This window comes from Gopherus evgoodei, chromosome 5, assembly GCF_007399415.2.
Source record: "Gopherus evgoodei ecotype Sinaloan lineage chromosome 5, rGopEvg1_v1.p, whole genome shotgun sequence".
NCBI classification, from domain to species: Eukaryota; Metazoa; Chordata; order Testudines; family Testudinidae; genus Gopherus; species Gopherus evgoodei.
This window is the reverse complement of record NC_044326.1, coordinates 24646644-24660863: the sequence shown is the minus strand read 5'-3', so window position 1 is coordinate 24660863 and position 14220 is coordinate 24646644. Positions and strand designations below refer to the sequence as shown.

The following is a 14220-nucleotide window of genomic DNA, read 5'->3' as shown; positions in this document are numbered from 1 at the left end:
CGATGCCTGACATATTAATGTTTCCTGGGGAGGTTACTGGTCTATTTTTAAAAACTCAGTAAGTCCTTTTCATTCTTTGTGCCTGTCACCTTCCCCTGATCCCTTCTGCATGTGTCTTCCTGTTTAGCCCTTCTCTACTTCCTCCCTCTGGTCCTGATGCTGTACTATTATCATCACTGAAAGCTGCAATTGCTATGATTGTAACAAAAGAAGCTTACAGGATTGAGCTAAGCTGTGGCTGAGCAGCCTCTGGTGGCAGATGTGACTAGTGATCAAGAAATAAATATTAGACTAAATATTTCCAATGTGAATTAAGTTCTGTTCTCAGGGCCGATGCAAGGCTGTTTTGCGCCCTAGGCGAAACTTCCACCTTGCGCCCTCTCCCATCCCCAAGCCCCTGCCCTGAGGCGCCCCACCCCCGTGGCTGCTCCCCGCCTCTGCCCTGAGGTGCCTCCCCTGCGGCAGCTCCCCATTCCCCACCCTCCGCCCTGAGGCACCCCCCGCCCCAGCTCACCCCTGCTCCGCGCACAAGCATGAATACCCCAAGCAGCCATCGCTGCTTCACTTCTCCCACCTCCCAGGCTTGTGGCCCCTAAGCTGATTGGCGCCACAAGCCTGGGAGGCGGGAGAAGTGAAGCATCTACGGCGTGCTTGGGGAGGAGGCGGGGCAGGCGTGAGCTGGAGCGGGAAGTTCCCTTGCATGCTGCCCCCTGCCCCTGACTTGCTGCAGGCGGCGCTTCCCGCGCTCCACTGCCCCAGATCCCTCCACCTAAATGCCGGTGGCGACCGAGGTGGTGGAAGATCCAGCTGCCGCGGTCGCTGCCGAAGAAAATGGCACCCCCCAAATCCCAGTGCCCTAGGCGACCGCCTAGGTTGCCTAAACAGTTGCACCAGCCCTGTCTGTTCTGCCCTTAGAATGCACTAATCCAACTGGTTGTTCAGAAGCTTTCTGCAAGTAAACAAGCTTAAGGCAAATCAAGATTTGGAAATGACCCTTGTGAAAGTGAGTGTTGGGATTTTCATTACTTCCACAGCTGTGAAGAAAAGACCACAACTAGAGTAGCACAGATCTTGGTGGGTCAAGACTGAGGTGCATGGGCAAAGCAAAGCTTGCAAGATTACACACTGCCTGTTTGCATTATGACTGTTGTTGGCCAAGGCTAATGGTCCAGTTACATGAACATTATTATTTGTATTAAGGGAGCACTTAGAGAGCTCAGCTGAGTTTGGAGACCCATTATGCTGAATACCCACAGTAAGAAAGTTCCACCTCCAAAAGGCTTAATTTCAACTTAAAATATGTTGAGAATGTGGTCGCTGTCTCTTACTTGAAATACTGCAGCTTGTATTCTTTCAGTTATAGTGCCATCTAGTGAGTTTATTTTCTTTGTGCAGATAAGAGTGTCCAATATATATTTGCTGAACTGTTCTGTGTAGTTGCCCTTGAATGTGTTATTGACTAGTTCTCACAATGTCAAGCTGGGCAGTCTTTTGCCCAACACATAAATGCCATATGTGCATAATGCGTAACACTGTGTAGCCATGCCTTCTGTTAGTTGCTGTCCTAAATCCCAAGTGTTGAAAGATGAAAAACAGATTCATGTAGTATTTTGCCCCAGAGGTGTATGAAGTGATTCTGCTACATATCATTTGTATGGGCTAATGGTCTAAATATGGGATACAGAGCCAGGAATCCCAGAGTACTAATCCCCGCTCTACTAATGACTCCCTCTGTGGCCCATGCCAGTCACTTAAACTCTCTGCCTTAGTTTCTATTACAGCTGAGCAGGAAACAGTTTTCCTGACCTGTGAATATTTTCCACTCTCAAATCATGATCAGAAGTTGAAATCTTGAAAATATTTGTGAGCTGAAAAGCCAATTCCTCTTTTTTTTGCTATTGAAATATTTCATCTCAAGAACTTTGAAACATTTCATTTATATTTCAACCTTTTTTCTTTAGCGTTATTTCAGTCTAAGCTTAAATTTCAAAATAAAGGTTGTTTCAAACAGGAAAACTAGAATTTGTCATTTGGAAAATGACCAAACAAAATGTTTTGACAAGTTCAAAACTTTCTCAACAATTTTTCAGGTTGGGAAATTTGTCAGACTTAGCACCTGTTTCAGTTTTGACAAATTGATGAAAAAATTCATTGAAAATTCTCAACTGGTTCTAGTCTCTGTATCTCTGATGTGGGACCTTCACAGTGGAGCTTTGAAGGCTAATGTTTTGCATAGTATTATGAAAATATAAAGTGTCAGGTAAGTGGGAAGTCTTTTTTATTTATTTGTAGTAAAAGGATTTGGCGTCCTTCAAGATGAAAAGTGCTATATAAATGTAATGTTTGTTCTTAAATAATATCTGCTTTAGTTTGAAGCTAAATTTAAAATTGTTTTTATTTCAGTGAAGAGACACGGTAATAGTTCTTTCTCTTAATGCTATGATTCAGTCCACTGATATTCAATAGGTAAACAGAATCCTATTACATGCTGTTACAAATGTGAAACATAACTGTGTTAACTATGCCTTAAGGGTAAAAGAGAGCAAAGGTGACTTTCATATATGATCTCTCCTCTGATCAGGTATTTGTATATGATTTTAATCAATTCAAATATTAAACTGAGAGGGAAAAGCCAAAAGTGAAATACAAAAATATCTTTGAAAGCTGAGCACTAGAATATTTACAAACCAGTTAAACACAGGTATGAATTGAACTTCATTTTAAAAAAGTTATCCCATCTGCAAGAGCATTACTGAACAAGTTACCAAAAAATAAAGACAAATTTTTACTCCCACCTGTGCCCTTTAGAAAAGCTCTTAGACAAGACCACTTACTCATCATATACTGCAGTGTGTCCCAGGGAGCATTCCAGTTGGGGGGAAAAAATCATTAAGAGAACCATCTTTGAACAATATAATAAAAAGTTATGTCCTCTAAAAGGACTATCAGGATCAAGAATCACATACACCATTGATCCACTGCAGGTGAAAAGCAGTAAATGAACCTATAACCCAGTGCTTAAATTGGAAAATTTTTAACCACTTGCAATATGAAGTGGAGGTGAAAGCTAATCAGACCCTCTTAATTTGAACATTGCTAAGATGGTGAATCTGACAATTCAAAATTTATGATTTTTAGTGCAAACGGAGAATTTTATACCTCCCAAGAAACAAAGTGAAATATTTCCCTTCTACTCTCTACATATGTATGACAGAGAATATATGGAATAATTTACTCTCTTTGTTTTATAAAAGACAGCACTTTGCTCCAAATTCCCATAGTTTTTGTTCAAGAGGCAATGCTCTAACAGTCTTGTTTCCTGGAGAATGTTCTCTGTATCTCAAAAATCTAACAGTTATAACCACAGGTCTCTGAAGAGAGCTTATTAGAGAGAGCAGGGTATCAAACTACCTATCAACAGCTATTGTCTAGCAAAGGAGCAACAATTCAATGACTCACTTGCATGAGACCACACCCGGGGAATTGCTCAACCTTACCTAGAGACTCAGTAATGCCCACCAGACGTGCCTGGACTTGTGTGTTCACCAAGCACATGGCACTGAGGGTATAGAACAGAACAGAGTAGGCCTTTCTCCTGCCCCCACCTATGCTGCAAGTGACAAAGACACTGAGAAGAAGACTGAAGACTCCAACAGAGGAGACTGGCCCAGATTTAAGGGACAAATCCCTTGTTTAAGGACTGCAATATCCAGTGGCATGAGAAACTGCTTATTCTAGTTGTTGCCCAGCCTAATAAGGTTGAGAGTTTCAACTGCGTGCTTATATTTTATTTCTTTTGGTAACTAACTTTGACTTTTTGCCTATCACTTAAAATCTATCTTCTGTAGTCAATACGTTTGTTTAACTGTTTATTTTTACCAATGAGTTTGTATGAAGTGTGTGGCAAAACTGCTCAGGGTACAAAGGCTAGTGTATATCCACTTTCCATTGATGAAGTGGTGAACCAATTAATAAATTGTATGTTCCTGAGGTACAGTGCTGAGAGCTGGGGGGAGGGAGGGTTGGCTCTGATGCCTTTCTCTGTGTGATTCATGAATGGATCTGGGAGCAGTCATGCAATCTAGCTGGGTGTTGGGGCTCCACATGTGGTTGTGCTGAGTGATAACAGCACCTGGAGGGGTTTGCTGCTGGTCACTCACAAGGCATTGTGAGAGATAGCATTCCCAGTGTCTCAAGCTGCACCCCGAGGGTCCCGTCACAGTGGTGGTATAGAAACTGGCTGTGTAAGTCACCTAACCTTGATGATATGTGCAGTCACCGGCTGCTTTACAGGGGTTCCACCACTGCACCTTCAGCCTCATAATCTTTCTCTCTGATCACATTTTGCCCTATCTCTGAATTTCTACATTGGCTTTCCATGTTCTGTATGGTCAAGCTGCTTCTCCTTGCCTTTAGAACTCCCTTTCTGAACCTAGCTGGTCCTAACTCTGCCCAGGTTTGCATCCTTACTTGCCTCTCTTCTGCCTTCATCTCAACTCCATGCTTTTTATCACATTGTCCCCTTTGCCTGAAATAGCTTCTCCACCAAGCTTCCTCCATCTTCACTTTCAAGAAACTATGCAAATGCCACCTTTTCTATGAATTGTTAAGGCTCTAAGAAGGACTCCCTCTCTGTGCATGTTCTTGTTTGTAATGTCCGTCTCCATCAGTGGCTTTAGATTGTGAGCCCTTCTGGCCAGGAACCCCTTTACCTGTTTGACTCTAAACTTGCTTTATACAGCACTGTGTATATTTGTGGAGATACACATTGCTAATAAGGTCAGCTAGTACGTACCTGCCCTTGCTGTGGAGGTGGAACTCCCTCGCCTCTTGACATCTGACTCAGTTCATCTCTCCCTACTCTAAACAAAACCAAACCTCAAAACATCAAAAATTTACCATTGCAAAAGGTTTATTTATTTTTGTCTGACAATGCTGCCATCATATTTATTAGACCCTCAGTTGGCTTGCTTTGTTTGAGGTTTTAAGCATCTGTTTTAAAATTACGTTTCTGCTGTGTTTTTAATCAGGTGTTTATTGTGTTGTGTGACTCCTTGAGTGCCTTGGCTGGCGAACGCTTAATAAATAAAATTGTCATGTTACAGCTATAAAAATATTCTCTCCTTGTGAATGAGGCTTGTAAATTTGAAAGAGCTCAGAAAGATGGGAAGACTAGCTGCTGGCATAAGGTTAACCTTGCAATTATTTTAAGGAACATAAAATGAATAAATGAAAATGCATCCTTAAATGGATTCTGTTGATTGCAATTGCAGTTATGACCTGTTAAGAAGTGTCACCATATCCTGCCAAACTATAGTCTACTCATGTACCAGTGCCACCTTCTTTTGCTATGCAGGGAAAGAATTGTTTTAGGCTGTCAGCTCTTCCTTTTCAATAAGAATTAGTAACTATAGCAGTTCAACACTATATGCATTGTAGGAGGTCTCGCCTAAGTATAAGATATACATGTGATGTTTTGAGGCCTTGAAGTCTTGAACTCACTTTGCAGATCATAAACTAGCCTCCTGCAGTGGGACTAGAGTGGAAAGTAGTTTGATATTGATTTTTCCACAGCTCCCACTCTCACCTTCCCCCTCTACTACAAAAAAGCTTGGTCTGCCTGCAAGTAAGATTGGCTGCACTACGTAGGAAAGAACAAACTTCCATTAGGCAGACTATCACAGAGTGATTGGACTTTGCATGGCAAGCTGTGGTTTAGCTACCTGGGACAGATTTTCGAGGCCGTATAGCTACTAGCAGTTAGGCTTACCAATATTTCTTTAAGGAAACTCTTGTTGGTTCCTTAAAGTTAATTGCCAGCAGACACCATAATTCCCCAAAGGGTGGAGATATAAGATCAGCAAATATAAGAGTGAGGGAGATGCTGGGCTATTGAGGAGACCCAATCTGTGTCTCCTTATGGGGTGACTGCCATTCATTTTGAGCTTTAGTGCTTGACTATTTAAAAAAAAAAAAGTAAACCCTGGCTGAAAGAAGCTTCAGTGTTCACTGAGAAATAAGCAGGTTGTGCAGATTCTGTTTTTTTCCATAGTGCATCCAAGTGCTGTAAATTTGATCTATCACTCCAACATAATGGATCTAATTCTTCCTTGGTGTCAGTCTTTAAGGCTCAGATTTTCTCACAGATATTTTTAGTAAAAGTCACAGAGGGGTCACGGGCAATAAACAAAAATTCACACAAGCCTGTGACCTCTCCATGGCTCTTACTAAAAATATCCCTGACAAAATGGGGAGGAGGAGGGTCCAGTACCCACAGCGGCAGGGGATGCTGGGGTCCCCCTACTGCCCATGGGCACTGAGAGCTCCAGGTTCCCCTTGCTGCCCCGTGGCTAGAAGCTGCTGGTGGCCCACCTCCAGCAGCAGCTGAGAGCTGCAGGGCTGCCTGCTGACAGCTCTAGCCTTGGGGCAGAAAATATCATGGAGGTCTCTGGAAGTCACGGATTCTATGACTTCCATAACATAATTGTAGCCACACCAATCGTACACCAATGCAACTCCAAAGGCTTCAGCTGAGTCACTCCTGATTTACATGAGTGTGAGTGAATTAATAATAAGAATTTTAGTTATAAATTGGGGACACATCAGTTGGAAGCAAGAGAGGAGGAGAAGGACCTTGGAGTATTGGTTGATCACAGGATGACTATGAGCCGCCAATGTGATATGGCCGTGAAAAAAGCTAATGCGGTTTTAGGATGCATCAGGCGAGGTATTTCCAGAAAAGATAAGGAGGTGTTAGTACCATTAAGGCACTGGTGAGACCTCATCTGGAATACTGTGTGCAGTTCTGGTCTCCCATGTTTAAGAAGGATGAATTCAAACTGGAACAGGTTCAGAGACGGGCTACTAGGATGATCTGAGGAATGGAAAACCTGTCTTATGAAAAGAGACTCAAAGAGCATGGCTTGTTTAGCCTAAAGAAGGTTGAGGGGGGATATGCTTGCTCTCTATAAATATATCAGAGGGATTAATATTAGGGAGGGAGAGGAATTATTTAAGCTTAGTACCAATGTAGACACAAGAACAAATGGGTATAAACTGGACACTAGGAAGTTTAGACTTGAAATTAGACGAAGGTTTCTAACCATTAGAGGAGTGACGTTCTGGAACAGCCTTCCAAGGGGAGTAGTGGGGGCAAAAGACATATCTGGCTTAAAGACTAAGCTTGATAAGTTTATGGAAGGGATGGTGTGATGGGATAGCTCAATTTTGGCAACTGATCTTTGATTATCAGCAGGTAAGTATGCCCAGTGGTCTGTGATGGGATGTTAGATGGGATGGGATCTGAATTACTGCAGAGAATTCTTTCCTGAGTGCTGGCTGGTGAGTCTTGCCCACATGCTCAGAGTTTAGCTCATTGCCATATTTGGGGTTGGGAGGGAATTTTCCTCCAGGGCGGATTGGCAGAGGCCCTGGAGATTTTTCACCTTCCTCTGCAGCGTGGGGCATCGGTCACTTGCTGGTGGATTCTCTGCAACTTGAGGTCTTCAAACCACAATTTGAAGACTTCAGTAACTTAGACATAGGTTAGGGGTTTGTTATAGAAGTGGATGGGTGAGATTCTGTGGCCTGCTTTGTGCAGGAGGTCAGAGTAGATGATCATATTGGTCCCTTCTGACCTATGAGTCTATGAAGAATTTGTCTCTAAGTAAAATCTGTGCAGAGAAATCAAAAGTAATAGCAAAGAGTCACTTCAGCGTGGGACTGTGTGCAGGGGTGCTGACAGCCATTGAACCAAACCATAAACCCTGTATTTAATGGAAACCACTTCAAGCCAGGGAGTGTGGCAGCACCTTCTGCACCCCTAGTGCGCACCTATGACCATGTTATTCCAGCAGGATTCCCTCTTTCTTAGCAGAGGGAAATGGCTCACTTAGCCATAAGGAGGCCCACTCTGCATCATGCAGGCTGAGTCTGGAGCATGCAGTTTTTTCTGTCATATTATCAACTGGCTCACCCTTGCATCTGCCACTCTCCTCCTGACCATCAATTAATTCTATGCTCCAGTTGCCCATCAGTTCTGTTCCCACCCAAGCCCCCTGCAATTCAGCCCCCATCATCATGACCTCATCAGTTCAGCTCCACTGCCCTCAGTTCACTCCCCAGCACTCACCCCATCTGCTCAGAACCCACCATCAATACAGCCCTCTCACCCCATCAGCCTCCACCCTCCTCACTGCAGCCCCCAGACCATAGTTCAGCCCTCCCAATCTCACTCCTGCTCTTCCTGGGGTTCTTCACCCTCCTACTTCCCAGGCTGACAGCGTGAGCCCTGGGGGGCTGTGGCTGACAGCAGGAGCGCTGATAGGGGCTGGCTGACAGCAGAAGACTTCTTGTGGTAGCCGTGGCTCCTGCTCTCAGCCCACCCCACGAGGAGGAGTTCCTGCTGTGGCTGTGGCTCCTACTATCAGGCCAGGGACAGACTGACAGTGGGAACCATGGCTGAAAAAAAAATCCTCATATTTGAGAGCAAGGTTTAATTTTACTTAGAAATCACATCTCTCATGATTAATTCACAAGAGTTGGCATGTCTGTACTATGCCCTGCCTTTGGAGAAGAGCAGTGAAGGTGATCCTCCAAGCCTGCCTAGAAAGCTGCATGGAAGCAGCCAATCAGAGCCCAGCAGTCTCAGATAAAAGGAGCTGCAGCGGAGTGAAGCAGGCTGTTCTGCTCTGGCTAAGGGAGCTCGATGGGCTGTATTTACTGGCCCTACGAGAGCGAGGACCTGAGAACTGTAATCCTAAGGAAATGGCTGAAGGTAAAGGGATCAAGTGGGAAGAAGCTAAGGGGAAAGAGCAGCAACCAATCAAAGGACCCCCTACATGGCTACGGTTTATAGGATCCCTGGGTTGAAACCTGGAGTAGTGGGTGGGCCTGGGTTCCCTCACTGGCAAAGTGGTCTAAGCCCCAAGAAGGGGACAAGGCTCTGTGGGAAAGCCAGAGAAACCTCTGTTTATGATGATAGCAGAGTTCTATTTTTCCCTCTGTGAGAGTCAGAATTCTGCAAAGTGTCAGTTCTAATGAAGATTTCCCCCTGCAAACCTTAGGCAGTTGGGGCTTCTCTCAACCCCACCCTGGGTCAAGGAGGCTTGTGGTTCGCCCCCACACAAGCCCTAAGAAACTCTTCATAAGGCTTTGTGGCAGCTAATAAGTTTCCTAACAGTTATATGGAATCCCCTAACCCATAGCTCTTAAAAGGCTTTTGGGGAAACTCCTCCATAAGCCTTAAGAAGTTCATTGTAGCCCTCCAGCCCCTTCTCTATGCAGTGAGAGACTCATACCTCTCCTCCTTGAGACTTGTGATTGTGAGGTGGGGTCTCAGTCCTCACTCTCTGGGAGTCTTAAGTGCTCTGGAAGAGCCACTGAATCACATGCAGGTCTTAGGAGGCTCATTTGTCATGGATGAGTCAACCACTAAACAAGGCTCAATAGGATCACAGGGGTAAAACTTTCATATTTACCCAAGCAAATGACTTTCAATGGAATACGACACTTATGAAAATATCACCTGTAATCCTTCTGAGGATCGTATTTTAGCTCATTGGGATCTGCTGAGCTAGTAAGCCTCCTAAGGATAGGGTAGTTGTGCGGGTGTTCTGATGAGCCTTTTCATATGCACAGTGGTGGCCCCAATGAGCTTCTTTAACTATTCAGGAGAGGTGGAAAGCCCAGCTAGCCTCTCCATTTGCCCTCACTTCTGCTACCTCCCTTACTGCCTTCTATACTAACTCCCCTCTCTGCTGGTTTGCTAAGTCTGCTTGTCTCCACTGCTTTGCTGATTCCCTTGCCTATCTTTAAGTTGAGAGGTCTGAGGAGTAACACAGAGGGCCCATAAATTGGTGGGAAGGGTTCTGAAATAAATGAATTTCATGACTTTGAGCAGAAGTTCAATTTGCCAGCCCTTCTTCCATATCACCTACCAGGCCCCCTTTCTCCAACAGGACCTGGGGCATAGTAAACACACACCATTTGTTGCTGATGTTTCTTGGATACTATGTTGTTGATGCATGGTATAAATTGACATTAGGTTAACTCAACACTTTCATTTTTGCAATGTACTGCACATGTGCCTTGATTTCTGGACAGATGCATATAACAGACTGAACTAAAGAAAATCATAAAATATATTTAATGGAATATAAAGCATGTAGCACTAACGAGAGCTTTGCAAAGACTGCTATTATCACTGTGTTCTATCTTATTTCTCTTTTCAGCCATGTCACGTTTTATGTTTTTGTTCCAACTCATTAATTTATCAGGGCTCATGCTGACTTATGTGACATAAACAAAAATGTTCACCAGGTGCCCTGACCATATTGGAGATGAAAAGCACCATGCTTGATCCTAAATGCTATTTTGTGCCACTCTGAAGTGGCAGCCAACACACACGGCTGATTGGAATGGTCTTCAACTCTTTTTCAAAAGATTTGCAGGGAAAACAGTATGCTGAATATATTATTTATATATTCTCACTTATATTTGTTTGTGTTCTGTAAATGTCTTTAAAAATCAATAAGAACAAATTGGATCCAGTATATTCTGTGATTTGCAAAGACTGTATTTTATTCTTATATTTATTTGTACTGGCAAAGGAGTCTTGCAGATAAACATCCAGTATAAAACCATAATTCATGGTGTGTTGGCATCTGTCTTCTCAAGCTAAAGAGGAGCAGAAGGTATAGAAGTGATAGGCTTTTACTAATAGGAGAAATATTGTTATCCTTTGGCATGTAGAGGAAAAATATCCAGACCATACTGAATGCTCTCCCTCTGCAGTTTTAGGGTATGTCTACACTACGGAATAGGTCGATTTTATAGAAGTTGATTTTTAGAAATCGATTTTATACAGTTGATTGTGTATGTCCCCACTAAGCGCATTAAGTCGGCGGTGTGCGTCCTCACTACCATGGCTAGCATCGACTCACAGAGCAGTGCACTCTGCGAAGCTATCCTCCGCTGCCCATTGGAATTCTGGGTTAAGCTCCCAATGCCTGATGGGGCAAAAACATTGTTGCGGGTAGTTTTGGGTTCATGTTGTCAGTCTCCTCTCCCCTCCCTCCCTCTGTCAAAGCAACTTCAGACAATCATTTTGCGCCTTTTTTCCTGAGCTACCTGTGCAGATGTCATAGCACGGCAAGCATGGATCCTGCTCAGCTCACCGCTGCTGTTGTGAGCATTGTAAACACTTTGCACATTATATTGCAGTATGTGCAGAACCCTGCGAGGACGATTGTGAGGAGGACATGGACACAGATGTTTCTGAAAGCACGGGATGTGGCAATTGGGACATCATGGTGGCAGTGGGGCTGGTTGATACAGTGGAACGCTGATTCTGGGCCCAGCAAACAAGCACATACTGGCGGGATCGCATAGTGTGGCAGATATGAGATGATTCCCAGTGGCTGCGAAAATTTTGTATGGAACTTTCCTGGAACTTTGAGAGTTGCTTTCCCCTGCCCTGAAGTGTAGGAATACCAAGATGAGAGCTGCCCTGTCAGTTGAGAAGCGAGTGGTGGTGGCCCTGTGGACGCTTGCAACTCCTGACTGCTACCAATCAGTCAGGAATCTATTTGGAGTGGGCAAATCTACTGTGGGAACTACTGTGATTCAAGTAGCCAATGCAATCACTGACATTTTGCTATCAAGGGTAGTGACTCTGGGAAATGTGCAGGTCATAGTGGATGGCTTTGCTTCAATGGGTTTCCCTAACAGTGGTGGGACGATAGACGGAACACATATCCCTGTCTTGGCACTGGACCACCTTGCCAACCAGTACATAAACCGCAAGGAGCACTTCTCAATGATGCTGCAAGCACTGGTGGATCACAAGGGATGTTTCACCGATATCAGCACGGGATGGTTGGGAAAGGTGCATGACACTCGCATCTTTAGGAACTTCGGGCTGTTTGAGCAGCTGCAAGAAAGGACTTACTTCCCAGACCAGAAAATTACTGTTGGGGATGTTGAAATTCCAGTAGTTATCCCTGGAGACCCAATCTACCCCTTGCTGTCATGGCTCATGAAGCCATACACAGGCAGCCTGGACAGTAGTAAGGAGCAGTTCAACTATAGGCTGAGCAGGTGCAGAATGGTGGTAAATGTGCCTTTGGATATTTAAAAGCTCGCTGGCACTGTTTGCTGACTAAGTTATACCTCAGCGCAACCAATAGTCCCACTGTTATTACTGCTTGCTGTGTGCTCCATAATATCTATGAGAGTCAGGGAGAGATGTTTAAGGCAGAGTGGGAGTTTGAGGCAAATCGCCTGGCTGCCAGTTTTGAACAGCCAGATTAGAAGAGCACTGGTAGGCATGCTGCGCATCAGAGAGGCTTTGAAAACCAGTTTCATGACTGGCCAGGCTACGGTGTGACAGTTGTGTGTGTTTCTCCTTGATGCAAACCTGCCCCTTTGTTGATTTTTAACTCTCTGTAAGCCAACCACCCTCCCCGCTTCAATCACAGCTGGCAAAGGAAATAAAGTCACCATTGTTTTGAAATCATGCATTCTTTATTAATTTTAAAAAAGGGGAGATAATTGATATGGTATCCCAGCGGGGTGGGGGGGGGGGTGAGAGGGAGGGAAGGACAAGGCCACGTTGCTTATTGTAGCCACAGTACAAATCAAAACTGTTTGACAGCCTTCTGTTGCTTGGACCATCCTTTGCAGTGCAGTGGTTGGGTGCCAAGAGCTTCCAGCCTCAGGGATGGAGATGATAGGGGATAAAAAGAGAGAGTAAAATTTAAGATGATGCATTTCTGAGAACAAAAAGGAGACTCTTTCTTTCACAATGAATTAAACAATTCCCAGCAGACAGCACATGGGCTTTAGGTACAAGGTCACATTTTACCTTTTATATTGAGCACCTGCAGCAACACATCACACATGGCTGGGCAACAGAATTTGGTTTCCAGGCAGCCAGGGTAAGCCAAAGGCTATGCAGGTTTGGCTTCTAACGTCCTCCTAAACATGTGGGAATGTTTTCAAACTTCAATGCCCTCCTTTCCCGTAGCAATCAATGTCAGTTGGGTTTGCCATTTAAAAGGAGGGGCTGTGGTTTTCGGGTGGATGTGCAGCCCACACTTCCCCACACCCCTCCGCAGGGCTATTTGGGATGATCCTTTCCCCCCACCATGTGGCTATTCTCAAGGATGATCCCTTTTAGCCAAGCGCAAACAGCCCAGCATGAATGGGGTCCTTTTACTGTTCCCTTAAAAAAATTCCCCTATTTCAACCAGGTGACCATGAATGATATCACGTTCCTGAGGCTAACACAGAAAGGTATAGACCAAATGTTGCTTGAATGTGACCAAAACCCAGGATCATTTGCTGCCATGCTTTGTGCTGCAGTGATTCCAGACTACTTGCTAATGGCTTGGCATGGTAAAGTGTCCTACCGTGGAGGTCAAAATAAGGCAGCCCTCCCCAGAAACCTTCAGCAAAGGCCTTCAGAATATTTCCAGGAGAGCTTCATGGAGATGTCCCTGGAGGATTCCTGCTCCATCCCAGACACGTTAGCAGACTTTTCCAGTAGCTGTACCAGCCGCGAATGCATCCCAAGTCTTTAGGGCAAATCAAATATTAAACATTATTGCTTCTAAATCCTGTACTGTAGTTACAAATGTGCACTGACTAGAGGTGCCTTCTCCGCCTTCAAGGTCGAAGATCCTGCCTTGGGAGGGTATTGGCTCCAGGGTGATGAAAAGGTCCTTGCTGCCAGGGAGAATGGATTCACCACTTGCCTGCTGCGCATTGTTCTCCTTCTCCTCCTCTTCCTCATCCACAAAATCCTTCTCAGTGTGATACTCCTCCCTTGCAGGTGTCCACGGACAGTGGTGGGGTAGTGGTAGGGTCCCCCCCTAGAATGCAATGCCGCTGGTCATAGAAGTGGCATGTATGACCCAGAGCAACCATTTGTCTCCTTTGTCTTTTGATAGGCTTGCCTGAGCTCCTTGACTTTTACGCGGCACTGCTGTATGTCCCTGTTGTAGCCTCTCTCCACCATGCCTGGTGCAATTTTGGCATATATATCAGCATTTCTTCTTTTTGATCGAAGTTCTTCCTGCACAGATTCTTCTCCCCATACAGCAATCAGATCCAGTGTCTCCTGTTTGCTCCATGTTGGAGCTCCATTGGGATTCTGGGGGGACTGCATGGTCCCCTGTGCTGCTGAGCTCACTATGCTGACCAAACAAGAAATGAAAT

The 14220-nt window shown here is 44.6% G+C and overlaps 1 long non-coding RNA gene across 1 annotated transcript; it reads left to right on the top strand.

The window, feature by feature from the left end:
* Positions 1-3832: 3832 nt before the first annotated feature.
* Positions 3833-12084, top strand: LOC115652106. Its single transcript, XR_004000541.1, has 4 exons — positions 3833-3978; positions 9252-9257; positions 9406-9413; positions 12074-12084. It is a non-coding gene; the product is annotated as an uncharacterized LOC115652106 (long non-coding RNA).
* The last annotated feature ends 2136 nt before the right edge of the window (positions 12085-14220 follow it).